Source organism: Bufo gargarizans, chromosome 1 (assembly GCF_014858855.1).
Source record: "Bufo gargarizans isolate SCDJY-AF-19 chromosome 1, ASM1485885v1, whole genome shotgun sequence".
Classification (NCBI taxonomy): Eukaryota; Metazoa; Chordata; class Amphibia; order Anura; family Bufonidae; genus Bufo; species Bufo gargarizans.
The window spans coordinates 417975353-417988469 of record NC_058080.1 but is presented as its reverse complement, the minus strand read 5'-3'; the positions used below and the strand labels follow the sequence as shown (position 1 = coordinate 417988469).

The window sequence follows — 13117 nt, the reverse complement described above, 5'->3', positions numbered from 1 at the left end:
CCCTGGGCGATCCAGGAGACACAGGCACCCTGGGCGATCCAGGAGACACAGGCACCCTGGGCGATCCAGGAGACACAGGCACCCTGGGCGATCCAGGAGACACAGGCACCCTGGGCGATCCAGGAGACACAGGCACCCTGGGCGATCCAGGAGACACAGGCACCCTGGGCGATCCAGGAGACACAGGCACCCTGGGCGATCCAGGAGACACAGGCACCCTGGGCGATCCAGGAGACACAGGCACCCTGGGCGATCCAGGAGACACAGGCACCCTGGGCGATCCAGGAGACACAGGCACCCTGGGCGATCCAGGAGACACAGACACCCTGGGCGATCCAAGAGACACAGACACCCTGGGCGGCCCAGGAGAACGGACAACCCGGGCGACCCAGGGACACCGATACCCCGGACGAACCAGTAGACACTGACAGCCTGAGCCATGCCGGGAATGTTAACCACATGGAAGGACCGGAAAACAAACCGCAAACTCTAAAAAAAATGGTGATAAAGCAGAGGAACGGGCCGGACGACATGAGAATTGTTGCTCTGCGTTACCAACACCTACATAGAGCCAGACCAACAGCTGTAATAGCTCTTAGGACATCTGCTGAACGCTGAATGTGTACGGGTAGGAGAAACTGAAGTAGGTGCATAACTGCCCCTTAGCAAGCTGGCAGAGTGCAACCGGAACTGAGCCCCCTGAATGACCCGAGACCCCCACCTTGTATGAAGCCAAATGGCGAATGCTGGTGTGACTCAGTTTATACCCGTACCAGCCTGCCAAAGAAGCGGAACCTAACCAGCCCACACATGACACCGCCGCACAGTATGGAGAGGCATAATATAACACTATGACGCCGCTCCCCGCCCCCGTCGCCTGAACTAGCGAGAGCGATTCATGCTGGGGGAGAGCGGCGTCTAAACCTAGCACCCGGGTGCTGGAATCCGGCTGGGCGTGAGGCTGAGCTAGACCGGAGCTAGCTGAGCCCTGATTACCTGGGAGCCTGACGATCGGCGATCCAGACCTCAGTAGCGCATGCGCAGAAGACAGGAAGCGACCTCGGACGGAAGATGAGGAAGCGCGATACCGCAGGTGATGCTCGGGCGCCTGGCTGGATGGTAACGAGGGGCATAAGTAGCCAGACGCCCCTCCCACAAATGCAGGCTGGTAACAGCCTTACCTATTAATACACTCCGTTAATGGCTGTAGTACAATGTACATCACCGCTGAACAGCAATTAGAATTTATATTTTTTGCTTTTTTTTTTTCTATTAATACATCCCCCAAAAAGAAGTAAAACAATGTAAAATCAACTCAGAACGTCTAATAGGACTTATATATCTTTCCTATTAATATACCCCGTAAATGGCTATGGTACAATGTACGGTTGTTTCGATACCAATATTTTGATTCGGTTTCGATACCATAAAAAAGTATTGCGATACTCGATACCTTTCGATACCACGCAAAAATAAAACACAAAGAAGCCTTTTCATTATTTAAACAGAAAACATTTAAAATAAACAGAAAAACCTGCACCAGATATCAGATTGTCAGAGTTCGATATTGAATTTGACAATGTAAGGGCTTGTTCACATGACCGTATGGCTTTTTTAGTGTTTTGCGGGCCATTTTAACAGATCAGTTTTTCCGTTTTTTGTTTCATTAGTGTTTCTGGTTCCATTCCGTTTTTCTGTTCCGTTTTTTCCGTGTGGCATATACAGTATACAGTAATTACATAGAAAAAATTGGGCTGGGCATACAATTTTCAATAGATGGTTCCGCAAAAACGGACATGGAAGACGTACGGAGTACATTCCGTATGTGTTCAGTTTTTTTGGCGGACCCATTGACTTGAATGGAGCCACGGAACGTGATTTGCGGGCAATAATAAGACATGTTCTGTCTTTGAACGGAAATATGGAAACGAAATGCATACGGAGTACATTCAGTTTTTTTTGTGTGGAACCATTAAAATGAATGGTTCCATATACGGACTGTATACGGAACACAAAAAACGGGCCGTATACGGAACGCAAAAATCGTTAGTGTGAACGAGCCCAAAGTCCTAACATTCTATAATTATTCTTTATCCCCTTTCCAAGGAGCCTTGCAAATACAGTGATATGAACATGATATACAGTATATCACAACATATGAAATGCAGTTACACAGTATTAAACAGTGCAAGTTAACCCTTTTAGGTGAAATAAAGTAAGAATTTTTATTTTTGCATAGGGGAAATAGGCAAATGTCCAGACTTCAGGGTGGCACTACACGCTCCCCTACTTTAAGGGTCCATTCACACGTCCGTAAGTGTTCTGCGGATCCGCAAATTGCGGATCCGCAAAACACGGACAATGGCAATGTGCATTACACAATTTGCGGACCGCACATCGCCGGCACTATAATAGAAAATGCCTAATCTTGTCCGCAATTGCGGACAAGAATAGGACATGTTCTATTTTTTGGCGGAATTCGAAGCACGGATGCGGAAGTGCAGATCCGCGGATGCGGACTGCACATTCCGGCCCCATTGAAAATGAATGGGTCTGCACCCGTTCCGCAAAATTGCGGACCCATTTTGCGGACGTGTGAATGGACCCTAACTGTGGCGTCCCCGACACAGTCACGACTGCTTAAGAAAGAAGATTCTTTTAGCAGGCACCAACTATGTACATAGGGCTTGAGATAGTCCAGCTCTAGGGGGCCTTCAATTTTCCCCTAGGGTTAGACTCTTAAATGTTACAAACTGGCTTAACCCCTTCTACTTCAGGCCAATTTTGCAATTGGAGTAACCGAAACAACTGAACTCATACATATGGAGTGTTCCTGCAGTGCCGATTATAACACTGATGAGAGGATCTTTTAAGTGCCTGTGTAGAAGCTTTATGGATTTTAACATGGCGATTTTTGCGGGACTGAACAACCATCTTATCTGTGTGAAGCTTTGCAACTCTTCCTAAGGGCTCATTCACACGAACGTCTGATGCCTGTTGCCGTATTGTGGACCGCATTCGCGTTCCGTGGCCATTCCGCATCACGGATATGGACCCATTCATTTTAATGGGTACGCAAATCCGAAAATGCGGAACGGAACACATTTTAACATGGCGTTTTTTGACGGGACTGAACAACCATCTTATCTGTGTGAAGGTTTGCAACTCTTTCTAAGGGCTCATTCACACGAACGTGTGATGCCTGTTGCCATATTGTGGACCACATTCACGTTCCGTGGCCATTCTGCATCACAGATGCGGACCCATCCATTTTAATGGGTACGCCAATCCAGAAATGCGGAACGGAACACTACGGAAGCTCTACGGAGTGCTTTCTGGGGTTCCGTTCTGTGCTTCCGCACCGCAAAAAGATAGAACTTGCTCTATCTTTTTGCGGAACGGAAGGATCGCGGACTCATTCAAGTGAATGGGTCTGCAATCCCCATGCGCCTGCCCCACGGACGGTGCCGTACATTGCGGACCGCAATTTGCGATTCACAGCACGGGCTTCACACAGTCGTGTAAACGAGCCCTAAATGGCAAATGTCGTGAGATAGAAGGATCCAGCATGGTAAATATCTGCCTCAAGGTAGACCAATCACTCAATCACTGCCAGAGCTTTTTTCACTTTCTCCATTGACAAACACATGCACCTTTGACTCAGCTGTGTGTGTATGAGGGGGGGGGGGGGGGGGAATTGCTGTAGTTCAAGTGAGTGTTTGACTGACAACTAAGGCTACTTTCACACCTGCGTTAGGTGCAGATCCGTCTGGTATCTGCACAGACGGATCCGCACCTATAATGCAAACGTTGGTATCCGTTCAGAACTTTACCATGAACAAAAAAAATTATAAAAAAAACTTTTAGCTTATAAGAGAGAGTTGAATTCTTGACAGTGTGTGGGCTATACAGACTGAAATTTTCATCTAATACTGTACCTGGGTGCAATAAAGTTAACGGAGCACAATTTAACAGCTGTGCACACCTTAAAGGGGTTGTCCAGGTTCAGAGCTGAACCCGGACATACCCTTATTTTCACCCCGGCAGCCCCCCTGAGCCTAGCATCGGAGCATCTCATGCTCCGATGCGCTCCAGTGCCCTGCGCTAGATCGCGCAGGGCACAGGCTCTTGTGTTTTCAATAACACACTGCCGGGCGGTAACTTCCGCCCAGCAGTGTGTTCGGTGACGTCACCGGCTCTGAGGGGCGGGCTTTAGCTCTGCCCTAGCCGTTTTACTGGCTAGGGCAGAGCCAAATCCCGCCCATCAGTGCCGGTGACGGCACCGGGGTTCCTGTCAGCCCCATAGAGAGCCCGGTACGTCACCGGAACTCAGAAAAATGCCTTTGCCCTGTGCAATTTAGCGCAGGGCAAAGGAGAGCATCGGCGCATGAACTGCTCCGATGCTCATGTCAGGGGGGCTGCTTGGGTGAAAATGGAGGGCTGTCCAGGTTCAGCTCTGAACCTGGACAACCCCTTTAATTAATGTTTAAACCATGGGGCTGTAGTGTCTTCATTTTTAATATCCCTTCCACTTCTCGTAGATCTATCTGTCTAATGGGGTCACCTCCTCTCCAATCCGACTTTACCTTTTTCCACCCCTGCAAACCACAGGCCTCTCAGATCCTTGCCATGCATTTTTTTTAAATGCATTCATACACTGTGACTCTCCAGCCCTTTCTTTATATTGTTAATATGCTCATGTATCTTAGTTTTTAAAATAGGGTAAACTTAACATAGGGTAAACATTGCGTAAACTTAAAACGAGGATACATGAGCATATTAACAATATAAAGAAGGGGCTGGAAAGTCAGTGTATTTACATAAAAAAAAAAATGCATGGCAAAGGGGTGGAAAAGGTAAAGTCGGATTGGAGAGGAGGTGAACCCCATTAGACAGATAGATCTACGAGAAGTGGAATGGATATTTAAAATGAAGACACTACAGCCCCATGGTTTAAACATTGATTTTGACTTGAAGCCCTGTTTAGTGGAATAGCGTGAGGTAAACATAGGGTCTCTGATTATTGGTTGAACAACAAGTGGGAGTGAAGAGGGTGTAACACAAGCCGATAGTAGAAAGCTATTGGTTGTTATCATGTGACTGTGGAAAAAGTTATGAATGAAGTTAAGAGATAAAGGAGGGAGGTAATTTTAATAAAATAGTACGGGAGGGACAGATTAAGAAGTTATTGTGAGATATATGACTATGTTGGATATTGTTTGAAGAAATATTGGGAAAATTTGTAGCGCTCCAAATAGGAGCGGGAGTGTACTGAGCTCTGATACCGGATATGATTTGTATATGTCTATATACATCATTATTTACGTATGTATGTTCTTATGAATATTTGTGGTCCTAAGGAAGAGTATGTGACATGTTCAATAGAATATGTAAAAAATGATTTAAAAGAGTGAATTTAATAGGGTGGGTGCTACTGCAAAAAGGGGAGGGGAAACTTTGCAGATTTACCCTATATAAATGAAGTGTGTTGAGGAGGGTGTTATGGTCGCCCCTGAGGAAGCCTTATCGGCGAAACCTAGGTCGGGCAGTGTGGACTGATGGACCTGATTTTATGATTATTATAAGGCGTGTTTTCACAATTTTATTGTGATTATATTAACCACCTCAGCTCCCCTAGCTTAAACCCCCTTAATGACCAGACCACTTTTTACAATTCTGCACTACACTACTTTCACGGTTTATTGCTCGGTCATACAACTTACCACCCACATTAATTTTACCTCCTTTTCTTCTCACTAATAGAGCTTTCATTTGGTGGTATTTCATTGCTGCTGACATTTTTACTTTTTTTGTTATTAATCGAAATGTACCAATTTTTTTGCAAAAAAATGAAATTTCTCACTTTCAGTTGTAACATTTTTCAAATAAAACTGCATTTCTATAAAAAAAATTCTCTAAATGTATTGTTCTACATGTCTTTGATAAAAAACAAAATGCTATAAGTGTATATTTATTGGTTTGCGCAAAAGTTATAGCGTTTACAAACTATGGTACAAAAATGTGAATTTCCGCATTTTAAAGCAACTCTGACTTTCTGAGCACCTGTCATGTTTCCTGAGGTTCTACAATGCCCAGACAGTAGAAACACCCCACAAATGACCCCATTTCAGAAAGTAGATACCCTAAGGTATTCGCTGATGGGCATATTGAGTTTATAGAAGTTTTTATTTTTTGTCACAAGTTAGTGGAAAATGATGATTTTTTTATTTTTTTATTTTTTTTATTACAAAGTCTCATATTCCACTAACTTGTGACAAAAAATAAAAACTTCCATGAACTCACTATGCCCATCACGAAATACCTTGGGGTGTCTTCTTTCCAAAATGGGGTCACTTGTGGGGTATTTATACTGCCCTGGCATTATAGGGGCCCTAATGCATGAGAAGTAGTTTGAAATCCAAATGTGTGAAAAATGCCCTGTGAAATCCTAAAGGTGCTCTTTAGAATTTGGGCCCCTTTGCCCACCTAGGCTGCAAAAAAGTGTCACACATGTGGTATCACCGTACTCAGAAGAAGTAGGGCAATGTGTTTAGGGGTGTATATTTACATATACCTATGTTAGGTGAGAGAAATATCTCTAAAAGTCAACTTTTCCCATTTTTTTTATACAAAGTTGTCATTTTAGAGAGATATTTCTCTCACCCAGCATGAGTATATGTAAAAAGACACCCCAAAACACATTGCCCAACTTCTCCTGAGTACTGTGATACCACGTGTGACCCTTTTTTGCAGCCTAGGTGCGCAAAGGGGCCCAAATTCCAATGAGTACCTTTTAGGAGGGCATTTTTAGACATTTGGATTCCAGACTTCTTCTCACACTTTAGGGCCCCTAAAATGCCAGGGCAGTATAAATACCCCACATGTGACCCCATTTTGGAAAGAAGACACCCCAAGGTATTCCATGAGGGGCATGGCGAGTTCATAGATTTTTTTTTTTTTTGGCACAAGTTAGCAGAAATAGATTTTTTTTTTTCCTCACAGAGTCTCTCTTTCCGCTAACTTGGGACAAAAAGTTCAATCTTTCATGGACTCAATATGCCCCTCAACGAATACCTTGGGGTGTCTTCTTTCCAAAATGGGGTCATTTGTGGGGTGTTTGTACTGACCTGGCATTTGAGGGTCTCCGCAATCATTACATGTATGGCCAGCATTAGGAGTTAATGCTATTCTCCTTATATTGAGCATACGGGTAATGAGATTTTTTTTTTTCGTTCAGCCTCTGGGCTGAACGAAAAAATGAACGGCACAGATTTATTCATTCGCATCGATTAATGTGGATGAAAAAAATCTCTGCCCAAAAAAAAAAGGAGGGGAAAGGCGTCTGCCAGGACATAGGAGCTCTGCCCAACATCTAAACCCACTCAGCTTGTATGCCCTGGCAAACCAGATTTCTCCATTCACATTAATCGATGTGGATGAATAAATCATTGCCGGGATTTTTTATTTTATTTTTTTATATACAAAGTGTTTGCCAAAGCATATGAACACCGCCCCACAGCTCATAAGCCTCGGCAAACGTATCTTTTTTGCTGCAGAGGAGAAATCTCGTCTTGCAGTGCCGCATACACCGACTTTTGTGTAATCTGACAGCAGCACAATGCTTCTGTCAGAATGCACATCAGTGCTGCAGCTGGTTCATCGGTTGGTCCGCCTAGAAAGTAAAAAAAACAAAAAAAAAAAAACAGGCCGCAACGCAATAAATTTATTAACATTAACTTTATATAACATTTGAACAGAACATTAACTTTTATAAACTTTATTGAACTTTTGGAAAAGAACATAAACTTTTTTGCTTACCGGTGATTTTTTTTTGTTTTGCTTTTTTTACCTTTATAGGACAAACCTCTCCTTCCCATGGGACAATGTACAAAGCGCAAATCGCCCATTATGCACTTTGTCCCAGGTGAAAGGAGAGGTTTGCAGCAGCTCTGTGTGAAAGAGCCCTAACAGCCCTATGTGCCTGTCTTGTGTGACGAAATCCCTATGCTAATAGTGTACCTGTGTGTGGTACTTCCGGAAACACTCCCCTAAGCATAGGGCAGGGTGGTCAGGGCAGTCAGGACAGAAATAGCGGGAGTCACGCCTTATTCCACTCCTGCTACAGACACAACATCTTTTTCGGGGTGGCGCTTGGGTTGAGGTACCAGCAACGACATTGGGGAACTGTCGCTCATGTAGACGGCTCACTACACTGGTGGATTGGGCCACGGAACCTCCTGGATAGAGGAGGTTCTCGATGATCTCTTCCTGAAATTTGAGGAAGGATCCTGTTCTCCCAGCCTTACTGTAGATAACAAAACTATTGTACATAGCCAATTTAATTAAATATACAGACACCTTCTTATACCAGCGTCTGGTGCGGCGGGACACTAAATAAGCCAACATCTGGTCATTGAAGTCCACCCTTCCCATGAGCAAATTATAGTCGTGGACCGAGAGGGGCTTTTCAATGACACTGGTTGCTCGTTCAATTTGTATTGTCGTGTCTGCGTGAATGGAGGAGAGCATGTAAACATCACGCTTGTCTCTCCATTTCACCGCAAGCAGTTCTTCGTTACACAAGGCAGCCCTCTCCCCCCTTGCATGACGGGTGGTAACAAGCCATTGGGGGAAGCCCCGGCGACTAGGTCGCGTGGTGCCACAGCAGCCAATCTGTTCTAGAAACAAATGCCTGAAGAGGGGCACACTTGTGTACAAATTGTCCACATAAAGATGGTACCACTTGCCAAATAAGGGTGACACCAAGTCCCAGACTGTCTTCCCACTGCTCCCCAGGTAGTCAGGGCAACCGACCGGCTCCAGGGTCTGATCTTTACCCTCATAGACACAAAATTTGTGCGTATAGCCTGTGGCCCTTTCACAGAGCTTATACAATTTGACCCCATACCGGGCGCGCTTGCTTGGGATGTATTGTTTGAAGCCAAGGCGCCCGGTAAAATGTATAAGGGACTCGTCTATGCAGATGTTTTGCTCAGGGGTATACAAATCTGCAAATTTGGTGTTAAGGTGGTCTATGAGGGGCCGAATTTTGTGGAGCCGGTCAAAAGCTGGGTGGCCTCTAGGACGAGAGGTGCTGTTGTCACTAAAGTGCAGGAAACGCAGGATGGTCTTAAATCATGTCCTGGAAATGGCAGCAGAGAACATGGGCATGTGATGAATTGAGTTTGTGGACCAATATGACCGCAATTCATGCTTTTTTGTCAGGCCCATGTTGAGGAGAAGGCCCAGAAAAGTTTTACATTCAGAAACTTGGACGGGTTTCCACCGGAAAGACTAGGCATAAAAGCTTCCCGGGTTGGCGGCTATAAATTGAGTGGCATACCGATTTTTTTTCTGCCACGACTAAGTACAAGAGCTCCGCAGTCAAGAACAGCTAAAAAAAAAACCATTGCCGATCCGATCTGAGCTGTCTCAACCCAAACTCCAGACTGGGCGGTGAAAAGGGGAACTACTGGTGCAGCCCCCAACTTCAGCCGCCAATCAGGGTTTGCCAGCACCTCAGGGACTCTAGGGGCTCTACGGGCCTGTCTGTGCGGTGGCTGCGACAGGGGAACTACTGCACGTGCCACTGTACCAGCTTCAACTGCCCTTCTGGTGCTCGCCACTTCACCATGTTCTACGGCAGTGCTGGTACTAGGTCCAGGATGGGCTGCGCTGCTGGTGTATGCCTCACCACATAATCTGACTCTGCTGCCCTTGAAGCGGATCCTGCGCAACCTGTGGTCTAGCAACACGGGGCCGGGTATGCCTGGTGGTATCAGGGACCTCAACCTCATCGTCCAAACTTTGGGTCAGACTGCCACTGCTTTCTACAGGTTTGTATTCTGACCCGCTGGATTCGTCAGATGAGGGTTCCCATTCCTCATCCAACTGGGTCAGAAGCCTGTAGGCCTCTTCAGAAGAATACCCCTTACTTGCCATTTGGTCAACTAAATTTAGGGGGTATTCCCTGATACTACCCAAGAAAAAAAGCAAGCCTGTCTTACAAATGGGAGGCTAGTGAAGTACCGGAAGCCGCTGCGATTGATAAAAAATATCAAAACTGATTTTTTTTATCGCCGCAGCGCTTGTAAAGTGATTGTGCAGTGATAAAAAAATAAATAAAAAATTGTCACTGCGGCGGGGCGGGCGTTGGTGAACACACGTGTGGGCGACCGATCAGGCCTGATCGGGCAAACACTGCGTTTTGGGTGGAGGGCGAGCTAAAGTGACACGAATACTATTATAGAGCTGACTGTGATCAGTTCTGATCACTTACAGATACTATAAGGCCCCTTTCACACGGGCGAGTATTCCGCGCGGATGCATATGCGTGAGTTGAACGCATTGCACCCGCATTGAATACCGACCCATTCATTTCTATGGGGCTGTTTACATGAGCGGTGATTTTCACGCATCACTTATGCGTTGCGTGAAAATCGCAGCATGCTCCTCTTTGTGCGTTGCGGTGCGATAATCCACGCAACGCAGGCCCCATAGAAGTGAATGGGGTTGCGTGAAAATCGCAAGCATCCGCAAGCAAGTGCGGATGCGGTGCGATTTTCACGCACGGTTGCTAGGAGACGATCGGGATGGAGACCCGATCATTATTATTTTCCCTTATAACATGGTTATAAGGGGAAATAATAGCATTCTGAATACAGAATGCATAGTAAAATTGCGCTGGAAGGGTTAAAAAATTATTATTATTTTTTTTTTAACTCACCTTAATCCACTTGCTCGCGTAGCCCGGCATCTCCTTCTGTCTTCATCTGAGCTTTGTGCAGTAACAAGGACCTTTGGTGACGTCACTACGCTCATCACATGATCCATCACCATGGTAAAAGATCATGTGATGGATCATGTGATGACCGGAGTGACGTCATCACAGGTCCTGTTCATGTATTTAATGCTCACCCCAGGTCCTGTTCAGCAAAGGAGCCAGAAGGAGATGCCGGCTACGCGAGCAAGTGGATTAAGGTGAGTTAAATTATTTTTAATTCTTTTTTTAACCCTTCCAGCGCAATTTTACTATGCATTCTGTATTCAGAATGCTATTATTTTCCCTTATAACCATGTTATAAGGGAAAATAATACAATCTACAGAACATCGATCCTAAGCCTGAACTTCTGTGAAGAAATTCAGGTTTGGGTACCAAACACGCGCGATTTTTCTAACGAGAGTGCAAAACGCATGACAATGTTTTGCACTCGCGCGGAAAAATCGCGGGTGTTCCCGCAACGCTCCCGCACATTTTCCCGCATTGCCCGTGTGAACGGGGCCTAAAAGTACCAATGCTGATTATCGATACGCTAATCAGTGAATCAGTGACTGCGGTGCGGTGGGCGCTAACCGATGCTAACTACCTAACAAAGGGGCCTAAACTAACCTAAAACCTAACCGTCAATACTGGTGAAGAAAAAAAAGTGACAGTTTACACTTTTTTCCCTTTCACTAGTGATTGACAGCGGTGATCAAGGGGTCAATTGGGGTGATGGGGGGTGATCTGGGGCAAAATGTGTGGTGTTTGTGCACTTACAGTGATCTATGCTCCTCTGCTGGGACCAACCGACGAAAAGGACCAGCAGAGGAGCACAGAAGCCATTTAACAAATTATATTTATAAATATAATGTGTTAACAGGGTTGTGATTAGTTTTTTTGAAAATCACCAGCCTGCCAGCGATGATCATTGGCTGGCAGGCTGGTGACGAACTTCTGCTGCAACTTTTGCCGGCCCGCAATGCGCATGCGTGGGCCGGCTATGCGTGTCATCTCGCGTCTCGCAAGATGACGCACGGATGCGTCCAGGAGGAATGAGTCGACCGCATCCGGACCGCAATTCTGCGTTAGGCGGTCCGGAGGCGGTTAAAAAGTTTTGTCAACTCGACTTTGCGACCCTTCACTATGTACCTGAAACTTTAATTCCGTAGTAAGGTTGCTTTGAGGAAAGGCTACTATCTGGCGGGACTCAAGTGTTGGCTGTGTCAAAGGAGATTGCCGCTTCTCTTGAGCTTGTGAATTGAGACGTATACCTGGCAGCACGACCACCTTTTGTATAAAGACTAATTCATTGTGATTTTAACCCGCATCACACGGAGGACAGCTAAGCCGATCCGACATCAAGAAACGCAGTGGTGAACTTTTTTTTGTTTTAATTTTATTATTCTTAATTTTATAAATTTTTGGACAGAGAATTAACATGATTGATAATGCTCCGTGCCTCTCTGTGACCTGTTTGTTACAAAATCACAGTGACAACTTTATCTCACTTTGATTTTGTAGTAAAAAGCTCACAGAGAGGCGAGGAGCATTATCAATCATGTTAATGCTCCATGTCTCTGCTGTCTGGAACAGGACTTGAATCTACTTCACGCAGCGGATTACCCGCACCGCATCCACTCGTGTGAAAGAGCCCTAACTTTTTTGAGTAGTGTATGTATGGATTGTAGATTCTTGGTCATAACATCCATCTAACGTGTTCAGTGCTGATGGAGTCACATGTCATTAGCTCTGTCCCAACTCCTTGTACACGGGTGGGGTGGTTATTCCAGTTTTTTTGAAGATTAGCCAATATGAATCAAACCAGCACTGAATAGGTTAGGTGCACACAGCATTGTACAGGACACTGCCATTTGCATGAGCCCTTATGAGTTTTGTAATTCCTCATTGTATTTTATTTTATTTTATATTATATACTGTAGGTGCAGGCTTTATCACTAATATAGTTAGGCATGTATCTATCTATACACTAAAATTCTTTTTTTTTTAATCAGTTTTTATTTTCTGACTGCATTATTTTAATTTTCTTTACATGCTTAAAGGGGTTGGCCCATCTCACACATTGGTGGCATATCGTGGTGGTATGCCAGCAATGTCACATAGGTGCCACCTCTGGGAGCTGCTCCTATATCTAGAACGTAGCCCCCAAAGTGAAGGCGAGTGTATCATGCAGGCGCTGGCATGCTCTCCATTCACTTCTATGGGACTGCCAAAAAGAGCCAAGCAAGCGCCCTTGGCTACTTCCGGAACTCCCATAGAAGTGAATGGAGAGTGCACAGCTCCATTCACCTCTGTGAGATTTCCGGAAATAGCTGAGCCAGTGCTTTGCTGTTTTC

The 13117-nt window shown here is 45.3% G+C and overlaps 1 protein-coding gene across 1 annotated transcript in view; it reads left to right on the top strand.

Moving 5' to 3' along the window:
• Positions 1-13117, top strand: part of SLC24A2 (solute carrier family 24 member 2) — a 366846-nt gene that overhangs the window by 221005 nt on the left and 132724 nt on the right. The gene's annotated exons all lie outside the window — the stretch shown is intronic.